The sequence below is a fragment of the Macaca fascicularis genome, chromosome 3 (genome assembly GCF_037993035.2).
Source record: "Macaca fascicularis isolate 582-1 chromosome 3, T2T-MFA8v1.1".
In the NCBI taxonomy this organism is placed as follows: Eukaryota; Metazoa; Chordata; class Mammalia; order Primates; family Cercopithecidae; genus Macaca; species Macaca fascicularis.
Genome location: NC_088377.1, coordinates 182,322,958 through 182,345,603, shown reverse-complemented (window position 1 = coordinate 182,345,603; position 22,646 = coordinate 182,322,958). Strand labels below are relative to the sequence as shown.

Genomic DNA, 22,646 nt, shown 5'->3' with positions numbered 1-22,646 from the left:
AGGGTAAATACCCAGTTTGTTTGATAGGGGTGCACCTGACTCGGAGGAGGACCATAGGCAAGACCTGATCCCGTCTTAGATGAGTTTCTTGGCAATATTTCTTCAGTAGCTGCTTGAGTGTCCGGTTCATGCATTTTACTTTTCCTGAACTTTGTGGCCGATAGGCTGTGGGTAACTTCCATTTTATTTTTAACAGTCTTACTAAATCTTGCATCATTTCAGCTACAAATGCCGGCCCATTGTCTGATCCTAAAGTTAGAGGCAGTCCAAACCTGGAGATAATGTCTTTTTTTTTCTGAGACGGAGTCTCGCTCTGTCGCCCGGGCTGGAGTACAGTGGCGCGATCTCACCTCTCTGAAAGCTCCGCCTGTCAGGTTCACGCCATTCTCTTGTCTCAGCCTCCTGAGTAGCTGGGACTACAAGCACCTGCCAACACGCCCGGCTGATTTTTTTGTATTTTTAGTAGAGACAGGGTTTCACCGTGTTAGCTAGGATGGTCTCAATCTCCTGACCTTGTGATCCGCCCGTCTCAGCCTCCCAAAGTGCTGGGATTACAGGCGTCAGTACTTTAGTCACTTCTCGTGGTTTTTCTGTCCTGGTGGGGAAAGCCTCAACCCATCCTAGAAAGGTGCAAATAAGCACTAGCATATACCGATAGCCTCCGGCATGGGGCAGTTCGGCAAAGTCTATAAGTAAGTTTTTACAAGGCATGGCTCCTATTTCCTGAATTCCTGGGGGCCATGTGGGCACAGGTTAAACATTGTTTACAGATGGCTCGAGTGATGGCAGAGAGCCGTGGCACATAGAAATGACATTTTAATAACATTTTTAGTGCCGTTTTTTTCATATGAGTTCCTTGATGAATTTGTTTCACAAACTTATGAGCTAACATCTCCAGAATGACTAACTTTCCACTGAAGAATTTTCACCACCCTCCTTTAATATATTTTCCAGCTTCCTGGGCAAACCAGGCTCTTTCATTTGGAGTATAACGTGGGTCCTCTTGGAAAGGAGGTTCTGGGAGGAGAGGCATAGCTAAGGCTTTCTCTTTAAAATGCGGCATAATCATTGCTGCCTGCTTTGCCCCTCTGCCTTGCCTTTCTGTTTCCTTTGGCTTCTGGCGTCCCTGCCTTTTGGTGCCCTCTGCAGTGCATTACAGTTACTTTTTCTGGAGCCCATGCAGCCTCTAAAAGCTGTAGAATTTTTTCCTTGTACTTTATTTCCTTGCCTCCATCTGTTAAAAGTCCTCTCTTTTTGTACATGGCTCCATGTGCATGCAATGTAGTAAAAGCATATTTAGAATCAGTGTGAATATTGACTTTTTTTTTTTTTTTTTTGAGATGGAGTTTCACTCTTATCGCCCAGGCTGGAGTGCAGTGGTGCTATCTCAGCTCACTGCAACCTCCACCTCCTAGGTTCAAGCGATTCCCCTGCCTCAGCCTCCCAAGTAGCTGGGATTGCAGGCATCTGCCACCATGCCCAGCTCATTTTTTGTATTTTTAGTAGAGACGAGTTTTCGCCATGTTGGCCAGGCTGGTCTCAAACTCCTGACCTTGTGATCTGCCATCTCGGCCTCCCAAAGTGCTGGGATTACAGGCAGGAGCCACTGCGCCCTGCCAACATTGACCTTTTTGTCTTTTGCTAGCAACAGTGCTCTTGTCAAGGTTATTAATTCTGCCTTTTGAGCTAATGTTCCAGTAGGCAGACACTGAGCTTCTACTACTGAGTCTAACGTTACCACTGCATACCCGGCATGTCGAACCGCTTCTAGCACAAAACTGCTTCCATCTGTGAAGTACTCAACATCTGGGTCTCTGAGGGGCTGGTCCATAAGATCTTTTCAACTAGAGAATACCTCATCTACTGTTTTGACATAGTCATGGAGGGGAGCTCCTGGTTCAACTGGGAGCAGAGTAGCTGGGTTTAAGCTGTTCACTGTTTCTAAAATAATGTATGCGTTGTCACATGAAGCCGTTGGTACTGAGTCATCCTCAAGTTTGACAACCAATGGTGTCTTCTTTGATCTGTCAAAGTTATAATTGAGTGCAGCACCCAGATGGTTAGCTGCTGTCCCAGAGTTAATTTACTAGCCTCTTGTACTAACAATATGGTGGCAGCTAATGCTTTAAAGCAAGGAGGCCATCCTAGCACCACAGAGTCCAGTTGTTTGGATAACTATGCCACTGGGCGATGCCATGATCCTATAACTTGAGTCAGAACCCCTATAGCCATTCCCTTTTGTTCATGAACATACAGAAAGAAAGGCTGGGTTATGTCTGGTAGTCCCAAGGCTGGGGACCGAGTTAAAGCTTCTTCGATCTGTTTGAATGCTATTTCCTGATTAGTTTCCCAAAGGAAGGGCTCTTTTTTCCCCCACTTTGTGGCTTCATATAATGGCTTAGACATCAGTGAAAAATTTGGAATCCAGTCTGCTGCCCCTAAAAATTCTCTTATTTGACATCAGGTGGTTGGGATTGGAAGCGCACACATGGCTTGCCTCTACTCATTGCCAAGCCGGCGTTCCCCATGGCTCACTATGAAACCCAGATATTTAACCTCTGCATGGCAAATTTGGGCTTTTTTTTTTTTTTTTTTTTCTGAGATGGAGTCTCACTCTGTCGCCCAGGCTGGAGTACTGCGGCGTGATCTCAGCTCACTGCAACTTCCGCATTCTGAGTTCAGGCAATTCTCCTCCCTCAGCCTCCTGAGTAGCTGGGATTACAGGCGCCCGCCACCACACCTGGCTAATTTTTTGTATGTTTAGTAGAGATGGGGGTTTCACCATGTTGGCCAGGCTGGTCTTGAACTCCTGACTTTGTGATCCACCCACCTCGGCCTCCCAAAGTGCTGGGATTACAGGCGTGAGCCACCGCGCCCGGCCAAATTTGAGCTTTCTTTTTAGGTACGTTTCATAGGAGATGGTTGCTTTTCATAGGAGACGGAGGAGGTCTTGTGTTCCCTGAAAACAGTCCTCTCGGATTGGGGCCGCCAAAAGAAGGTCGTCTACTCACTGTAACAAGGCGCAGTTATCACTGGCAGGGTATAGGCCTTGAGGTCTGAGGCCAATGCTTCCCCAAAGATTGTGGGAGAGTTTTTAAACCCTTGTGGGAGCCTAGTCCAGGTGAGCTGTGTAGCTTCTTTGTACCATTGAAATGCAAAGATAGGCTGACTCACTGGTATGCTTTTCATGCCATCAGTATCCTTTTCATGCAAGAAAGCATCCTTTAAGTCTAAGACTGTAAACCAGGTAGCACTTGCTGAAATGAGTTCCATTAAACTGTATGGGTTGGATACCGCTGGATGGATGGTTACCGTGGCCCAGTTTACGGCACGTAAGTCCTGCATTGGTCTATATTCATCAGACCCCGGTCCTGGCAGTGGCTTTCGTACTGGCAAAAGTAGAGCATTCCCGGGCGACTGGCATTGGACTAAAATCCCATGTTTATAGAACCACTCTAAGTGTTTACAGACACCCCATACAGCCTTTTGGGTAACTGGGTACTGACGAACCTGAACAGGAGCTGCTCCTGGTTTTAATTCTACTACTACTGGTGCATGATTTACAGCTAACCCAGGTGGGTTGTCCTTAGCCCATACTCCAAGAATTGCTTTAACTAACTGAAATAGTAATTTTTCTTCCTCTTGTGTATGAGGTTGCAATGGTGCCTGCAATTTCTTTTTATAAAGTCTCCACTCCTCAGCCTGCAGGATGGAAAGGGTTAACACCAGGGCCTCTGGGTGAGTCAGATTTAAAGTCATACCTCCCTGTGGGCCAAAGTAATCTGTGTTTGCAGTTTTTGGAGTAGGTCTCACCCTAATAAGGGAACTGGACATTTTGGGAGGTATAGGAATTTATGCTGGACTTCTCATCCTCCTACAACACACCTCCTTGGCCGGCAGAATAGCCTCCTCTCTGAGACTCCAGTAGCCCCTACAATAGTTATATAGTTTTAATGGCCCTTTGGGTTGAGTTACTACAGAGTGTTCAGCCCCAGTATCTACCATAAAGTCCATCAATTGGCTTCCAACTTTTAATGTGACCATAGGCTCCTGAAGGCCCAATGAGAAGGAGCGTGGTCTGTCCTAGTCCTCATATCTTTCAGCCCCTGCCAGCCCGATCAGATCAGTATCTGGGTCCACTATGGTGTGGCAGCCCCTGGCTGGTGGCCTCTTTGTCTCACGGCCTTGGTCATTTCTCTCATTGCCTTATGGACATTTATTCTTCCAGTGTCCTTTCTTTTTGCATTGTGCATATTGATACTTCTCTAACCTTGGTCAGCTCTCAAATCCTTGTCTTGGCCTCTTCCACATCCATGTCCACATCCTCATCCTCTCACATTGCTGGTCTCTCTCTCCATGAGGGCTGCTGCTAACAGATCGGCTTTCTCTTTAAGCCTCCGATCTGCTTCCTTCTTTGCCTCCTGGTCACGGTTAACATACGCTTTGGTGGCTACTTCTTTTTTTTTTTTTTTTTTTTTTTTTTTTTTGTTGAGACAGAGTCTCACTCTGTCACCCAGGCTGGAGTGCAGTGGTGCGATCTTGGCTCACTGCAAGCTCCACCTCCCGGGTTCACGCTCTTCTCCTGCCTCAGCCTCCCAAGTAGCTGGGACTACAGGTGCCCGCCACCACACCCGGTTGATTTTTTTGTATTTTTATTAGAGACAGGGTTTCACCATGTTAACCAGGATGGTCTCGATCTCCTGACCTCGTGATTCGCCTGCCTCAGCCTCCCAAAGTGCTGGGATTACAGGTGTGAGCCTTTGGTGGCTACTTCTATAAGCTGGGTGGCATTCATGCCTGTGAAACCTTCTAGTTTCTGAAGCTTTTGCTTTATGTCACTCTGGGCCTGTCCTACAAATGATGTATTTACCATACACTGATTTTCAACAGCCTCAGGGTCAAATGGGGTGGAAAGCCCATATATCTCAGAGTCTTTCATAAAACTGGCTAGGGCTCCCATCACTTCCCTGAAGCACCCCTGAGATCTTTTCTTACTGACTGCCTTTTTTCCACCATCCCTTAGCCCTTTCAGAAGTGTCTTTCGGTACCTCTGCAAACACTGAAACTGGGTCGCATCTTCTGGGTCCCAGCTGGGATCTTGGTCTGGGAACTGGCCCTGAGCGTATGCCTGAGTATTCACTGTGTCTACTGGTGCGTGGGCTTCTAGCCAGTGGACAGCTGCCTGGGTTACTCTTCTGCGGTCCTTAGCATTAAACAGCGTGAGAAGAAGCTGCCTGCAGTCTGGCCAGGTTGGATCGTGTGTCAGAAAGATGGACTGCATCAGATCTATAAGAGCTTGGGGCTTCTCTGTATAGGAGGGAGTATGGTGTTTCCAGTTTAAGAGATTAGTGGTTGAAAAGGGCTGATAAATGAAAGTCTGCTGCCCCCCTTGGACTTGGCCTTGGTCATCATAATAAATGGGTCCTCCCGTCTCTCTGAGAGGCATTTGCAAGCTCGAGCACGGCCAGATCTGAGACGCCCTGCTTGACTATCTTGATTCCTTCCCTGGCCTCTCAAGGCTCTGATTCTTCCCTTTGGGGTGAAACTTGGGGTGTGCTAGCTCCAGAATTTGGTTCCTGGGGGGCTGTTGACCTCAGTAAAGGTGGGTAGGCTGGGACATATGGAGGAGGAATCTCTATTCCTTCTGGTAGCTCCTGCAGAGCCTTTCTTGCTCCCTCTGGGACTTCTCCTTTAACTCTGTATCTGCTGGCTAAGTTGCTCTTTCACTTCTGGCTCAGCTTGGGCCACAGGTGTTTTGTAATGAGCTGCTGAACAGGGCCGGATCCAGACTGGTCTTATTTGTACTATATTTAACCATGAGTTAATGTAAGGAAATTGATCTTGATGCCCAGCCTGTCCTCCGACCCCTGTCACCACCCTAAATACACGGCCAATTATTTCCCTGTCTATAATTCCTTCGGTCAGCCATCCAACTCCAAAACAAGGCCATTCTAATTCACAGAGAGTTCTCAACCTTTGGGGGGTCAGCATAACTCCATAATCCCCTGCAAAACCTTTCTTAGAGTTTTGTAACCTGCACTCCAATGGAATGGGTTTTGATGACTTTCCTCCTATATCCTCCCTTTATGATGCAGCATACTCATTCTTCCTTTTGCCTCAGACCAACCAGACCTTCTCCTATTACGGGAGTTTTCAGACACCACCTGCCTTTGGAGGGGTTCTTATTCCCACCACAACTCTGAGCTGTGGGGCAGCTCCTGTTAGCCACATGTAGTCCGCCACTAGTCCAGGTTGGCCCCACACTTCGCTTGGAGCACACAGTTCACGCTAAGAGATCTGTGACTCCCCACATCACTCCCCACATTGGTTTCTCCCAGAACCGTCTCTCACACACTTTCACACACCTCCCTGCTCCCAGTTCCTGTGTTCCTAATTGGGGTGGTGAGCCACTCTCGCCGCCTCCAGTTTCCTTTTCCTAACCAACTTAGCGAGCCACTCTCACGTCCTGTGTCGGTTGGGGCTTGAGTTTCATCTGAATTGGTGAGCCATTCTTGCCAACCCTAACCTCTGTGGGTCAGACTACCAGTTACACCCTGGGAAGTGATCAGGCACCCCTTCCGTCCTTATGGGACGGGTCCTGCCTTGGGCCCCAATACCTTACCGCAGTTTCTGAAGCATGCTGTTTCTGGAATTGTCCTGTAGCCCCTCTCAGGTTCCATTGCGCTGCTGGGTAGGGGTGCCGGATCACAGGAGAGCTAATTTCCCCTCCAGGCTGAAGTTATCCTGGTGGTGCCTGGGGTCACAGGTCTTCCCTGGCCCACGGCTCCAGCCCCATAGGCAAAGGAGACAGTACATCTGCCGTCTCCACTCCTCCTGGCTGGCTCACCAAGAAACGTTGCGGAATGCAGAGGACTAGAGAGACAAGTATGGGTGAATATAGGAGGATATTTATTTTAAGCTGCGCACCAGCTCAGTGGATTCACATCCAAAAAGCTGAGCCCCAAACAAAGACAGAGTTTAGCTTATATCAGCTAGTATACAAGAGCAAAACAAAGGCAGTAAATTATACAGTGACAAGCTCATGTAATTTATGGCATAACTATTGACTTGGAATAACTTGTGGCCTTGTATAGCTAGTTGGCCTTGCAGCTGCATCAAAAGAAAAACAGGAACTTACAAATTTTACTAAATAAACTGGCTGGGTGCAGTGGCTCACGCCTGTAATCCTAACACTTTGGGAGGCTGAGGTGGGCGGATCACGAGGTCAGGAGATCGAGACCATCCTGACTAACACAGTGAAACCCTGTCTCTTCTAAAAATACAAAAAAAATTAGCTGGGCATGGTGGCGGGTGCCTGTAGTCCCAGCTACTCAAGAGGCTGAGGCAGGAGAAAGGTGTGAACCCGGGAGGCGGAGCTTGCAGTGAGCCAAGATTGCACCACTGCACTCCAGCCTGGATGACAGAGTGAGTCACTGTCTCAAAAAAAAAAAAAAAATTTTTACCAAATATAAGCATTGGCAAACATAGTCATAACTAATAGTTCAGTACAGGATAGACAGCAACGGATTTTTTTTTTCTTTTGACGTTGCTCGGGGGTGTCTGGAGTTCATTTTTGCAGGCTAGGTCACCACAACCTGTCTATAGCCTTGCTTGCAGTAGAGGAAAACTTATGTTTCTCACTTAACCCTTACTTTTCTTGGAGTGAATAAATGCAGTATTTATTTTTGCTTGAATTTCTGCCTTGATATTATCTAGATAAAGATTGTCCTGTTTCTCTGACTACTTCATAAGACAGGCAAATTTTCACAAATTTAAAGGATACATTGTGGAAGGTCTGACTTAAAATAAGGCCCTTGTGGGCATCCTAGAAATTTATCTAGAATGGTGGCCCTCAAACTTTAGCATCCATCAGAATTAGTTGGAGTGCTGGCCCCACCCCATTGCTGATTTTTGTAGGTCTGGGGTGAGGCCCAAGAATGTGCATTTCTAACAGTTACTATGTGATGCTGATGCTGTTGGTTTGGGGAAAACATTTTGAGAACCATTGACCTTTTAGATAGTCGTAGTGGTGAATATGGTGGTGGTGGTGATGGTGGTGACAGTGGTGGTGGTGAAGATGGTGGTGGTGGTGAAGGTAATGTTGGTGGATGGTAACAGTGGTGGTGGTGATGGTGGTGACAATGGTGATGGTGGTGGTATTGATGTTGGTGATGGCCGTGGTGGTTATGTTGGTGGTGGTGGTGGTGGTGACAGTGGTAGTGGTGGGGATGGTGATGGTGGTGACAGTGATGGTGGTGACGGTAGTGGTGATGGCATTGATATTGGTAATGATAGTGGTATTGTTGATGGTGGTATTGATGGTGATAATAGTGGTAGTGGTGGTGACAGTGGTGGTGGTGATGGTGGTGACAATGGTGATGGTGGTGGTATTGATGTTGGTAATGGGCATGGTGGTTATGTTGGTGGTGGTGATGATAATGGTGGTGGTGGTGGTGACAGTGGTGATGGGGATGGGGATGATTGTGACAGTGATGGTGGTGACAGTGATGGTAATGGCATTGATATTGGTAATGATGGTGGTATTGTTGATGTTGGTGGTATTGATGGTGATAATAGTGGTAGTGGTGGTGACAGTGGTGGTAGTGATGGTGATGGTGGTGACAGTGATGGTGGTGACAGTGATGACAGTGGTGATGGTAATGGTGATGGCATTGATATTGTTGATGGTGGTGGTGATGGTGATAATAGTGGTAGTGGTGGTGACAGTGGTGGTGGTGATGGTGATGATGGTGACAGTGATGGTGACAGTGATGGTGGTGACAGTGATGACAGTGGTGACGGTAATGGTGATGGCATTGATATTGGTAATGGTAGTGGTATTGTTGATGGTGGTGGTGTTGATGGTGATAATAGTGGTAGTGGTGGTGATAGTGGTGGTGATGGTGATGGTGGTGACAGTGATGGTGGTGACAGTGATGACAGTGGTGACGGTAATGGTGATGGCATTGATATTGGTAATGATGGTGGTATTGTTGATGTTGGTGGTGGTGATGGTGATAAAAGTGGTAGTGGTGGTGACAGTGGTGGTGATGGTGATGGTGGTGACAGTGATGGTGGTGACAGTGATGACAGTGGTGACAGTAATGGTGATGGCATTGATATTGGTAATGATGGTGGTATTGTTGATGTTGGTGGTGGTGATGGTGATAATAGTGGTAGCGGTGGTGACAGTGGTGGTGATGGTGATAGTGGTGACAGTGATGGTGGTGACAGTGATGACAGTGGTGACGGTAATGGTGATGGCATTGATTTGGTAATGATGGTGGTATTGTTGATGCTGGTGGTGGTGATGGTGATAACAGTGGTAGCGGTGGTGACAGTGGTGGTGGTGATAGTGATGATGGTGACAGTGATGGTGGTGACAGTGGCAATGGTGGTGGCATTGATATTGGTAGTGGTGGTGAGAATGGTGCTGGTGATGGTGTTGGTGGTGACTGGTGGTGGTGGTGCCAAAAGTGGTGGTGATCATAATGACATAATGGTGGTGGTAATGGTGACAGTGATGGTGGCGACCTACAATCTCTGCAGCAATAGGCCCACCATAACCATCACCACCATCATTACCACCACTGTTACCATCCACCACCATCACCACCACTAAATGACAGGTGGTGGTGGTGGTAGTGGTAAAAGTGCAGCATTGTAAAGAGCTAGAGTCAGCTCCCACACAGGTGAAGTTGAGATTATTACTGAGGCCCATGTCAGTTAGGAGAATTATGTCATGCATATGAAGGCACTATGGGCAGTAAAAAAAAAACAGTTCTATCACATACGAACCCTAAATCAAAGTTTATCAGGGCAACCATTGAAAATCATAGATGCTGGCTTGGAGTCAACCTGCTGTTCACGTGGGTAACTTTATGCAATCCGTTTCAGGATTAGTAACAGGAGAGATGGATATATTTAGAATGTTTAATGAATTAAGAGACTGAATATGCAAAGGGACAATGACCAGATATAACTATGCATTTGGATGTCTAGTGTCATATATGGTCATTGACCCTTTGCATATTCAGAGGCCGTGACCCGCAACCTCTGCAGCAACCGGGGCAGGAAGCCAAGCCAACCTTCTATGGCAAAGGCCCAGAACGTCAGGACTTGCTCAATGACTGCCTTCTGCCCTAATTTTCACCGACACTTCCAACTCAGGACCACTCCAAGAAAGCCAAACATCCTCTCCAAACCCATCACATAAGATGCTGCTGCCTGCACCTCCCCCCTGCCAACATCTTCCAGTTAGAACCCACCTGAAATCTTTCCTTTTTTCCTATAGAAGCCTTTCCCACTAGCATTTGAGTCTCCAGTTATATTTGACTCCCTGCCAAATGCAAGCGATGGTGGCTGACTGTCTGGCCTTGGAAAGCACTAAATAAATAGCCTCTGCCTTCCTCATTTGGGTGGCTTTCGTTGATTCCCATTGAATCTTCTCAACAGTGGAAAGCCAGCTAATTTTTAGGTTTCCAGGTGTATGAAATGCTTCTGCTGGTGTTGTTAACTCTATTCCCACTAGGTGGCACCATTCGCTCGGGAAGAGTAACACACGCGTCCTGGAGGTTCCCAGACCCAGGCGGGAGGCAAGGGAAGGGGAACTCGGCAAAGGCCCATCTGGCTGTGCTTCTCTTTCCACGTGAACCACATGACCGGGTTTAGCAGCTCGCACGTAACATTGCTACCCAGCAGATGTGATGCAGGGCAAGTACTCGTTCAAGGGGAAGAGGGTGGAGGTGGGGGATGGGGCTGGCTCTGGGCTTCCCGGCCTCTGCATTTTAGGCATTCCGGACAGGACCATTTTTCGTTGTGTGTGGAGAGGGAGGCTGTCCTGTGCTTTGGAGGATGTTTAGCAGCATGTCTGGCCTCTACCAACTTGATACCAGAAACACTCCCTGTCTTAGTCCGTTTGAGCTGCTATATAACAAAATACCATGAACTGTGTGGCTTAGAAACAGCAAATATATATTTCTTACAGTCCTGGAGGCTGAGAAGTCCAGGATCCAGGTGCAGCATGGTTGGGTTCTGGGGAGGGTCTGCTTCTGGGCTGCAGACTGCTGCCTTCTCACTGTGTCCGTGGTGGAAAGAGTGGGAGAGGATGAGAGCGTTCTCTGAGCCTCTATGATGAGGGCACTAAACCCATTCATGAGGGCTCCACTCACCTCCCATCACCTTGGGGGTTAGGATTTCAACATCTGAATTTTGGAGGCGGACGTTCAGACCATAGCACTTCCCTTTGCCAATTATGACAATAAAATGTCTTCAAACATTGCCAAATGTCAGCCAGGCATGGTGGCCCACACCTGTATTCTCAGCACATTGGGAGACCAAAGTGGGAGGACTGATTGAGCACAGGAGTTTCAGACCAGCTGGGGCAATATAGCAAGACTCTGTCTCTACAAAAAAAAAAAAAAAAAAAAAAAAAAAACCTGGTCATGGCAATGGGGCACACCCGTAGTCCTAGCTACTCAGGAGGCTTAGGTGGGGGGATGGCTTGAGCCGAGGTGTTCGGGGTTGCAGTGAGCTATGATTGTGCCACTGCACTCTTGCCTGGGGGACAGAGTAAGACCTTGTCTCTAAAGAAAAAAATTACCAAATGTCCCCTGGAGAAGCAAAGAAGCAAAGTTGTCCCTGCTTGGGAATCACTGGTCTTAGGTCCTTGTGGACAGTTCTCTGCAGAGACCCTCTCAGTACCCCCTGACCTCCTTACCCCTCTTCCCACCGCACACCCACACTTTCTTTAGAACTGAATACAAAAGAAAGGAACGCCCTGCACTTACCTGCTGCAGCTTCAACTTCTTTGTTCCCCCCTGAGCAGGCTCTAAACCAGTGTGTCTTTGGTGGGGACTTGAGCCACCTCCACCAAAAACACCTGGGCGGCTGGGCACAGTGGCTCACACACCTGTAATCCTAGAACGTTGGGAGGCCAGACAGAGCAGGAAGATCTCTCAAAACTAGGAGTTCAAGATGAGCCTGGGCAACAGAGTGAGACAACATAGGAGACTCTGTGTCTCTACAAGCAAACACACACCTGGAGTGCTTGTAAAACTGCACATTCCTGGGCTGCATCCCAGACCCGTTGCATCAGGATCACTCAGGGAAGGCCAGAATCTGTCCCTTTTTCTTCTTCTTTTTTTCTTGTAAACCCAATGGGATTATCAGGCAGATAAAAAGTATGAGAAAGGCCAGGTGTGGTGGCTCATGCCTGTAATCCCAGCACTTTGGGAGGCTGAGACGAGTGGATCACCTAAGGTCAGGAGTTCGAGACCAGCCTGGCCAACGTGGTGAAATCCCATCTCTACTAAAACTATACAAAATTACCCAGGCGTGGTGGCGGGCACCTGTAGTCCCAGCTACTCAGGAGGCTGAGGCAAGGGAATTGCTTGAACCGGGGAGGTGGAGGTTGTAGTGAGCTGAGATCGCACCATTGCTCTCCAGCCTGGGCAATAAGAGGGAAACCCTGTTTCATTATTATTATTTATTTTTTTGAGACGGAGTCTCGCTCTGTCGCCCGGGCTGGAGTGCAGTGGCTGGATCTCAGCTCACTGCAAGCTCCGCCTCCCGGGTTCGGGCCATTCTCCTGTCTCAGCCTCCTGAGTAGCTGGGACTACAGGAGCCCGCCACCTCGCCCGGCTAGTTTTTTGTATTTTTTAGTAGAGACGGGGTTTCACCGTGTTAGCCAGGATGGTCTCGATCTCCTGACCTAGTGATCCACCCGTCTCGGCCTCCCAAAGTGCTGGGATTACAGGCTTGAGCCACCGCGCCCGGCCAAGGGAAACCCTGTTTCAAAAAAACAAAAAGGATGAGGAGCGCTGGCTCTCCCCCCAGGTCCTGCTTGGTGTCTCTGGCCTGCAATTCCTTCCTAAGAGAGTCGGGCCCTGGCATGTGGATTTTGGCCCTGGGCCACCCATATCTACTCCCCAAGCTGGCAGAGGAGAAAAAACCAGAAATAATACTAAAAGAAGCAGGGAAAGGAGGAGGCCGTTGTGTGCGTGTGCCCTGTGGCAATGACCCATCCCTTCCTGGTGAGACCACAGCCTTCTCGCTTTCTCTTTCTCACTCTTCAGTTGAATTGTCTCCATTACTCCTTATCATGAGAATCTTTACTCCTCTAGTTCCTGCCTTCTGGTTTTCTAGGTGGCTTGCTCCAGACACCTTTCTCCCGGTGCCATGGAACTGGTGCTACTGCTACCCACGTTCAGTGCATGTGCTAACCCTGTGTGGCCCAGGCATGTCCCCTCCCCTCCTGCCTGGAGGGCTTGAGTTGCTCATCTCTGAGGCCACTTCCTGTTCTGACAAGCTATGCCCCCACCATGCTGTGTGCAACTCTGTTGCCCCTGGGCCCTGTTAACTTCTTTATTTTATTTTATTTTTGAGACGGAGTCTCGCTCTGTCACCCAGGCTGGCGTGCAGTGGTGCGATCTTGGCTCACTGAAACCTCCGCCCCCTGAATTCAAGCGATTCTCCTGTCTCAGTCTCCTGAGTAGCTGGGATTACAGACACACGCCACCATACCCAGCTAATTTTTGTATTTTTGGTAGAGATGGGGTTTCGCCATGTTGGCCAGGCTGGTCTCGAACTCCTGATCTCAGGTGATCCGCTCTCCTCAGTCTCCCAAAGTGCTGGGATTACAGGAGCGAGCCACCATGCCCCACCAAGCCCTGTTAACTTCTCTGTTCTAAAGCTTGTCCTGGCCACAAAGCCAAGATGGTGCCGTCCTGGGCTCAGACTGCCTGGGCTCATCTCAGCCCCAGTACTCCCTGGCAGTAGCCTTGGGCAAGGCAGCCAACCCCTTTTTGGTTGCTGCTTCATCTCTAGAAGAGGCTAATATTAGAACCTACCTACTAGGTAATCTCTGTAATGCATTAACACTGCCCAGCACATATTCAGGAAAACATAGAGTGAGAAAGAACAGACCACTGCTCTTGCGCTTTTTTGCCTACATGAGAAGGCTGGGGCTGGGAGGGACCAGACAGCCCCTGTGATCTCCCCAGGAATCTGACACCAGGAATCTGACACCCAGAGAGGGAAGTTGACTCACCCAAACTCACACTCCTAGCAAGAGCAGTGGTATATCACCTGGCTTGCCTTTAGCCAATCTTTTGTATTTTGATTTGACTTAATCTGAGAGACGTAGGAAGGGGACGGATATTAGAGCTTTCAGAATATGTTCTCTCAAGCAAGGTGTGGCCTCTGAGAGGCAGTGCAGTGCTGTACAGTCATTTGGAGGTCTGAAGGCTGACCTTGGGCCTGGGGTGGATCTTGGTAGAGAGAGGGTGATCTGGCAATGAGGAATGAGGACGTGGATGTAATGCCTAGCTCATAACCTGGTGTGATTAAAATATTTTCTTCTTGGCTGGGTGCAGTGGCTCACACCTGTAATCCCAGCACTTTGGGAGCCCAAGGCGGGTGGATCACGAGGTCAGGAGTTCGAGACCATCCTGGCTAACATGGTGAAACCCCGTCTCTACTAAAAATACAAAAATTAGTTGGGCACGGTGGCGCGTGCTTGTAGTCCCAGTTACTCGGGAGGCTGAGGCAGGAGAATTGCTTGAACCCAGGAGGCGGAGGTTGCAGTGAGCCAAATCATGCCACTGCACTCCAGCCTGGGCAACAGAGCAAGACTACATCTCAAAAACAAAAAACAAACAAAAAAAAAACCAAAACCTGAGGTCAGGAGATCAAGACCAGCCTGGCCAACATGGTGAAACCTCATATCTACTAAAAATACAAAAATTAGCTGGGCGTGGTGGTATGCACCTGTAATCCCAGCTACTAGGGAGGCTGAAGCAGGAGAATTGCTTGAACCTGGAAGGCAGAGGTTGCAGTGAGCTGAGCTTGAACCTGGAAGGCAGAGGTTGCAGTGAGCTGAGATCACACCATTGCACTCCAGCCTGGGTGACAGAGTGAGACTCTGTCTCAAAAAATAATAATAAAATAAAATATTTTCTCTTTTCTTGTTGTTGTTTTTGTTTGTTTTTTGAGACAGGTGAGACAGAGTCCTGTTCTGTTGCCCAGGCTGGAGTGCAGTGGTGAGATCATGGCTCACTGTAGCCTCAACCTCCCAGGTGTGTGCCACCACAGCCAGCTAATTTTTTGTTTTTTGTAGAAATGGGGATCTCACTATGTTGCCCATGCTGGTCTTGTGCCCCTGGCCTCAAGTGATCATGCTGCCTCGGCCTCCTAAAGTGCTGAGATGACAGGCATGAGCCACTATGTCCGGCATGATTAAAATCTTTAATGAGGGCTGGGCGCGGCGGCTCACACCTGTAATCCCAGCACTTTGGGAGGCCAAGGCAGGTGGATCACGAGGTCAGGAGATCAAGACCATCCTGGCCAACATGGTGAAACCCTCTCTCTACTAAAAATACAAAAATTAGCTGGGCATGGTGGCACGTGCCTATAATCCCAGCTACTCGGGAGGCTGAGGCAGGAGAATCCCTTGAACCAGGGAGTCAGAGGTTGCAGTGAGCCGAGATCACGCCACTGCACTCCAGCCTGGTGAGAGAATGAGACTCTGTTCAAAAAAAAAAAAAAAAAAAATTAATGAAGAGTATTACCTCACTCCTTCTCCTGACTCTGAAGAGATTGCCTCATTGGGCTAGAAAATAGGCAGGGAAGGCTCTCAGAAGCAAGAGGTAAGGTGCCTTGCATCCCGTGCACAGAAGTCCATGCAAAAGAGTTGGATTCACTGGCCTAACTGTCCTCCTGTATTCTGAAATCACAGTGACCACAAAGAGCTACAACAGCTTAAACACAGAAAGCCATGCCTCTAAATCCAAATCACCACATTCTTGTTCCTTTTTTTTACTGTTCAAATACATCGTCCAAAAGGAGCAGAAAGAATATAAGTATAGAGGGGACTTGGCGTGGCAGGCTTCATATTTGGACATTGCTTAGTGTTGAATGACCTGGAAAGTTCACACCTTTGTTCTTTGCTTTTTGTCATAAACATGCCAGTCTTTATAAAGTTACAAACACTTTAATTCTTTGTGTGAAAAAAAAGACAGTCCAAAATAAATTAGGGTCATGAAATGAAACAGAAATGGTTCTTATCTCAAAACGGTATGTTGAGATGCTATCTGCCAATGCAGAGATTCTCCCAGATTCCCCATGGTAAGCCGGGAAAGGTCAGCCATCCGTGGTAAAAACAAAGACCATCTGCCCCACAGCACCCCTAGTGGGCCTCAACAGCTGCTCATCTTTTTTTTTTTTTTTTTTTTTTTTTTTTTTGAGACGGAGTCTCGCTCTGTCGCCCAGGCTGGAGTGCAGTGGCTGGATCTCTGCTCACTGCAAGCTCCGCCTCCGGGGTTCCCGCCATTCTCCTGCCTCAGCCTCCCGAGTAGCTGGGACTACAGGCGCCCGCCATCTCGCCCGGCTAGTTTTTTGTATTTTTTAGTAGAGACGGGGTTTCACCGTGTTCGCCAGGATGGTCTCGATCTCCTGACCTCGTGATCCACCCGTCTCGGCCTCCCAAAGTGCTGGGATTACAGGCTTGAGCCACCGCGCCCGGCCAACAGTTGCTCATCTTACAGTCCCAGCGAAAGCGGTAGGTGTGAGAGCATCCTGGGAGGACACAGCACCCCTAGTGGGCCTCAACAGCTGCTCATCTTACAGTCCCAGCGAACGCGGTAGGTGTGAGAGCATCCTGTGAGGACACAGCACCCCTAGTGGGCCTCAACAGCTGCTCATCTTACAGTCCCAGCGAACGCGGTAGGTGTGAGAGCATCCTGGGAGGACAGAGGGCGCAGAGGCATCTCCGCCAAAGACCAGCCCTTCGCAGCCAGGGAGGATGAAAGAGCCCTGGGGCTTCAGTCTGGGCTTTGCACACTCCTGGGTGGCCTTCGCTCCCCCCATCCCTCCCACTCCCATCCCACACCTCCTGGATTGCATCTGATTGGGACCAATAACAAACCAAGCCTGGTTTTGAGGTTTGGGTAGGATGCTTGGCTTGGTTTTGTTTCCTCAGAGAGAGGCAGCCAGCAGGGACTGCAAGGAACTGGCACCCAGCTGTGTCTAGGTGGGAGAATGGGCCGAGGATGGGGTTAGAGACAGAATGAGAGAGCAGGAGGGAGGTGGCCTTCTGTGGAGGAAAGGCATCAGGTGCCAGCAAGAGACTAGAAGGGGAAGCCTGACATCTGTCAGCCCTGACTTAGAGCCTCTCTAAGATGGCTTGGTGGGCTCTGAGCCTGCAGGGCTTTGGTCTATGGATGGGAGGGATGCCAAGGCTGTGTACTTTTCCCAGCCCTTAAGATAAGTTCCTTCCTTGCTCTACCTCATCCAAACTTGTCTAAGCACAGACATGTGATTCTTCTCCCCACACCGGCTCTCCAGATGATCAATCAATAAACCTCTTGTCCATCATTCATCTACTGTGTGTATAGCTTTTTAATTTTCTTTTTAAATATAATTCAATTATCATCTTTTTTTTTTTTTTTTTTTTGAGACAAGGTCTTGCTCTGTCGCCCAGGCCGGAGTGCAGTGGCGCAATCTCTGCTCACTGCAACATCTGCCTCCCAGGTTCAAGTGATTTGCATGCCTCAGCCTCCTGAGTAGCTGACATTATAGGCGCGCGCCACCACGCCTGGCTAATTTTTTGGTATCTTTAGTAGAGACAGTTTCATCATGTTGTCAGGCTGGTCTTGAACTTATGGGCTGAAGTGATTCACTTGCCTCAGTCTCCCAAAGTGCTGAGACTGAGATTACAAGCATGAGCCACTGAACCCAGCCTAATTATTTCCAGTTTTTTTTCTACAGATGGATTCTGACTATGTTGCCCAGGCTGGAGTGCAGTGGCTATCCACAGGTGCGATCCCCCTACAGATTAGCACGCGAGTTTTGACCTGTTCCATTTCTGACCTGGGCCGATTAACCCCTCCTTAGGCAACCTGGTGATCCCTTGCTCCCAGGAGGTCACCATATTGATGCTGAATTTAATGCAGACACTGGATTGGCGAAGTGCACCACAACCCAGGACTCCCCGGCTCAAGTGATCCTCCCGCCCCAGCCTCCCATGTGTATACCTTTCACCTATGCACCTATGCGGTCAGCCAAGATCACACCACTCACTCCAGCCTGGGCAACAAGAGCAAGGCTCCGTCTCAAAAGAAAAAAAAAAAAAAGAAAGAAACCACGGGAAATGGGAAGTACCGAGGGATATGACAAGGCTAGCCCCACCCATCAAGGCAGGGGACAGAGCCTGAGAAAGAGCCTTCAGACACTCTCTCAAATGTTTTCATTTCCACTGAGATTCCTTTTGGATGTAAATGTTGACAGAGCATCATTTTTGTCCCAGGCACTTTGACCAGTCATGGCATTAGGTCCGCCCTGCAAATCTGAACAAGGAAGCATCACTCCCGCCATTTCATGGATGGGAAAACCAAGCCCCAACGGGTTATGTGCTTTATCTGAGGTCCTACAGACCCAGACCTGTCTGGCTCAACCCATGTTCTTTTTGTTACCCCATGAAGCCCGTGAGCATCAGCTCTGCCCAGAGCCAGCTCCTCTGGAGGGAGAGTTCTGGATCAAGATCCAATCCATGTCCTCACTGTGGCTCCCTCCTCTGGAAGGTACAGGCAGTGCAGTTCCTTGGGGCATCCCTGACTCAACCTATCCCCTTGAGATCTGGCTCCCCTGCTTGGGTCACTGTGATCCATTCCTTCTTGGCCTCTTGGCTGGCAGGATCTTTCTTCTGTCTCGTCACCACCTGCCTGCCCTCCTAGGTTCAAGCGATTGATTCTCCTGCGTCAGCCTCTAGAGTAGCTGGGATTACAGGTACCTGCCACCATGCCTGGCTAATTTTTGTATTTTTAGTAGAGACAGGGTTTCACCACGTTGGCCAGGCTGGTCTCGAATTCCTGACCTCAGGTGATCTGCCCTCCCCGGCCTCCCAATGTGCTGGGATTACAGCCATAAGCCACCACGTCTGGCCTGGTTTCTTTATTTTTATTTTTATTGGAGGGCAGTCAGAACCTGGAAGAGAGGGTCTGTTCCACCCAAACACTGTTGGAGCAAGAGACAGAGCCGTGGGCCCATTGAATGCACTACTCCCTTGGCTTATGGCTGAGATAAAGCCAGCTCTGTTGCCTGTGCGTGCTGGTAGATGGTCCTGGACCTACAAGGGGTGGGGAGGGAGGGGGAATTGAGCACTGATGCAGGAGAAGAAAAACTGCCTGCCTGCCATTCTTCAACCTTGACGCCCTGTGTTCATGGAGGGCGGGGGAAGGAGATTAGGAAAATAATAATAACCAACAGGACAGTACCTGTGAGTCCTCCCATGGACCAGGCACCATATTAAAACCTCACAACAGTGCTCTTAGGAGGTCACAGCCATTGCCATTTCCACCCTACAGATGAAGGTTTAAAAAACTGGGATTTAGAGGCTGAGCAACCTGCTGCAAAGCTGAATGTGCCTCTCCAAGGTCTGCGCTCCTCAGCAGGACGCTGGAGGAAAAGGAGGAGAGGAAGGAAGAAATGTTCTTTCTCCTGGGCAGTGGCCCAGGGCTGCTCTGCGTGGAGGAAACAAGGTTACTATTCAGGAGGCTGAAGTGGGGAGTTTGAGGCCAGCCTGGGCAACATAGCAAGACCCTGTCTCAATATAAACAAATTAAAATAAATTTTAAAATAAAATAAAAAAGACTGGGCACAGTGACTCATGCTGGTAATCCCGGCACTTTGGGAGGCCAAGGTGAGGGGATCACCTGAGGTCAAGAGTTTGAGACCAGCCTGGTCAACATGGCAAAACCCCATCTCTACTAAAAATACAAAAATTAGCCGGGTGTGGTGGTGTACACCTGCAATACCAGCTACTTGGGAGGCTGAGGCAGGAGAATCACTTGAACCCGGGAGGCAGAGGTTACAATGAGCTGAGATCCCGCCACTGCACTCCAGCCTGGGCGACAGAGCAAGACTCTGTCTCAAAAAAAAAAAAAAAAAAAAAAAAAAAGCCAAGCCTCTGATCTTTATTTAGAACTTGAAAAACTTACTGAATAATGCTTCAACAAACAAAACAATATTTTAAATGCTTACACTTAAAAAAAAAAGCTTGCACTTTGCAAATGTGGGCTCTAAAAGTTGACTCTGCTTAGTTAAAATGGGTATGTCATGAGGAGTTTAAGGAACTTCGTAAGCCCTGGAAAAGCTTCAAAGAGTTCCCAGAATGCATAAAACCCTCAGCTGAGAAGAAAACAGCTTTTTTTCCTGTGACTTTGAACAAGTCCCTCAAATCTCAGGCGCCCAGTCTATAGGCACTGCCTGGGCAGTATTACGTCAAATTACACCCATCTTTTATTTTTCACTGTCTCCCTTCTGCCTTTCTCTCGCGCGCACACTCCTTCTGTGGATTTTTAAGGCTAAGCCTCTTTTCTCTCTTTCCCACTTGCCTGAACTTTAGGCCTCTTTGCTGTCCCGCAGGGCCATGGCTCCCAGTCCTTCTGGAAGTCACTGAGCTAAAGACGAGGATGGCCATCCTCTGGTGTGGAGATGAACCTGAAGCCTGCTCCCACCGCGCGCAAATCACCCCGCCAGGCCCCCCTCACTGTCACCAGGGCACTCCTCTGCTCAAAAACGTTCTGTCCCCCACTTGAAATCTGTCCAAGCCTACCCATCAGACCGGATTCACCACTAGTCCTCACTCGGCTGTTTCTGAAATGCCTAGCCTCCGCTTCTGGCCTCCGCTGGTGCTCTTCTCTCCACTCAGAACCCTTTCCTTTCCCCCACTTTCTTCCACCTATGCAAATACTATTAAGTGTTCCCGGCCCGGTCAAAGCTCCAGGGAACTTCCTCGAAGGCCCCAGCCCGTATTCCAGACCGTCTTCCCCGCGCCCACGGCATTTCCCTGCAGACTTCTGCTTGGCAGCCCGCATCCTGCAGTCTGTGTTCCTTGACGGTGTCCTGCGTGAGTGCGGGCAGCGGGTCTATGAAGTCACTTCTCTTGGAAGCTTTTCCTGACCTCCTCCCTTCCCGCCCGGTCTGGGAGACCTTCTGCAGGGCGCTTGGCCCTAGGAACTCCCCGGCCTCCATCACCCTCATCGCCCGTCTCATGACTGTCATTACCCCTGCCCGACGGCAAGCTGCCTGGGGCAAGGGCGGTGCCTGACTTACTGCCCGGGGTGCCCCCGACCCGGGCCTAGTGCCGAGTGTGTTAACCGCCTGGAGTGAGCGGGGCCGGGCCTCCGTTCCCTTGACTTGGACGTCCAGCTCTCAGCCCCGGGCCGGGAGCACCTCGCGAATCCGCCCGGTCCCGGGTGGAAGGGAGCCGGCGCGCGGCGGGCGTCCTCCCAGGAAGGGTTAAGCCACCTCTCCCCCACCCCGAGAGGCGAGGGGGCGAGTCCGGCAGAAGGTCCTGTTTACCGCTGCTCCGCGCGGGGCCGGGCCCTGGGAGAGGGGTTGCCGTGGCAACCGGCCGGGCGCCCGCCAGCTGCGGATTAGCTCACTGGGCCGGGCGGGATGGGTCGGGAGGAGGGGGCGCGCGTCGCGCAGATCGTCGCGGAGCCGCGGGAAGAGAAGGCAGGGGCAGCGGGCGAGCCTGCGCTGGGCCGGCCGAGGGAAGCGAGCCGCTGGGGCCGGGGACGGCGGAGACCCCACGGGAGCGCGCGCGGCGGGGACCCCCCAGGGGCTTGCGGGCGGCCGGGGGAGGCTCGGCGGACAAAGGGGCGGAGGGCGGAGAGCCATGGCCTCCCCGGCCCCCGCCGCCGCCCGCCCCCGAGCCGTGCCGCCAGCCGTCCTGGCCCGCCCCGGAGCCCCCCAGATACGCCCCAGAGCCCGCGGAGCCGCCGCCCGCGGGAAGGTAGGGCCGGGCCGGGTCCGGGGGTGCAGGGTCGAGCTGGGGAGGGAAAGGGGACGGAGGAGGGGACGCGCGGGGGAGGGAGGAAACGGCTCGCGCGACCCGAGCCCTGACGGGGGAAGTGGCTCTGCAGACGGGAGTCTGAGTTCCCGCCTGGTCCCGGGACTTGTGCAGAGCGCGATCCAGGCGTCCCTCCCGGGCTCTGGCTGACTCCCAGGGCTGAGCCCGGACGCCGCCGTCCCGCGCGCCTCGGGGACCTGCAGAAAGCCTGCAGACCCCCGCCCTGCGTTGTGCTGGGTCCCTCGGGGCGCGAGTGCGAGTGTGAGTGTGTGCGCGTGTGTCCGCGCGTGTTTGTGTCTGTGTGAGTGTGTGTGCGCGCGCTTGTCTGTGTGTGTGCGCGCGGGTCTGTGTGTGTGTGTGCGAGTGTGTGCGCGCGCTTGTGTGTCTGTGTGTGCGAGTGTGTGTGTGTGCGTGCGCGTGCAAGCGCAGGGCATCGAGGCGGCTGAGCAGCTGGGCTCCCCTCACAGCGGTCAGCATTTGCAGTCTTGGGAAAGCAAGAAGGTAAAGATGATTGAATGGTCTTACTTCTTCCACTTTGTCCCCAAGGGTGGAGTTGGGAGCAGATGGAGCCCAGGGGAAGTCTGGACACAGTCGTATTAGGAGGGTCACAGAGAGCTGGGTGAGACCACGGAGCAAAGTCAGACCTCAGCCGTGGAATCTTGTTATGGGGGACCTGGGACAGGAAGCAGGAAGCTGGTCAGGGCTCTCCAGGGGCGTAAATTGGGCAAGGGAAGTGCAGTGACCCTGCCTTAACCAGCTGGTGCTGACTTCCAGCTGCTGTTCAGATTCAGGA

At 50.5% G+C, this 22,646-nt stretch overlaps 1 protein-coding gene across 4 annotated transcripts in view; it reads left to right on the top strand.

Annotated features, from left to right (window-relative positions):
- Window positions 1–21,485: 21,485 nt before the first annotated feature.
- DENND2A (DENN domain containing 2A) overlaps window positions 21,486–22,646 on the top strand; it is a 123,463-nt gene continuing 122,302 nt past the window's right edge. For 3 of the 4 annotated variants that reach the window (XM_045387424.3, XM_074036145.1, XM_045387423.3), the window contains exon 1: window positions 22,261–22,354. The gene's annotated coding sequence lies outside the window, so the exon portion shown is untranslated. Of the gene's footprint in view, window positions 21,797–22,260; window positions 22,355–22,646 lie in introns of those variants that run through there. The other variant, XM_015448139.4, reaches the window with a different exon arrangement.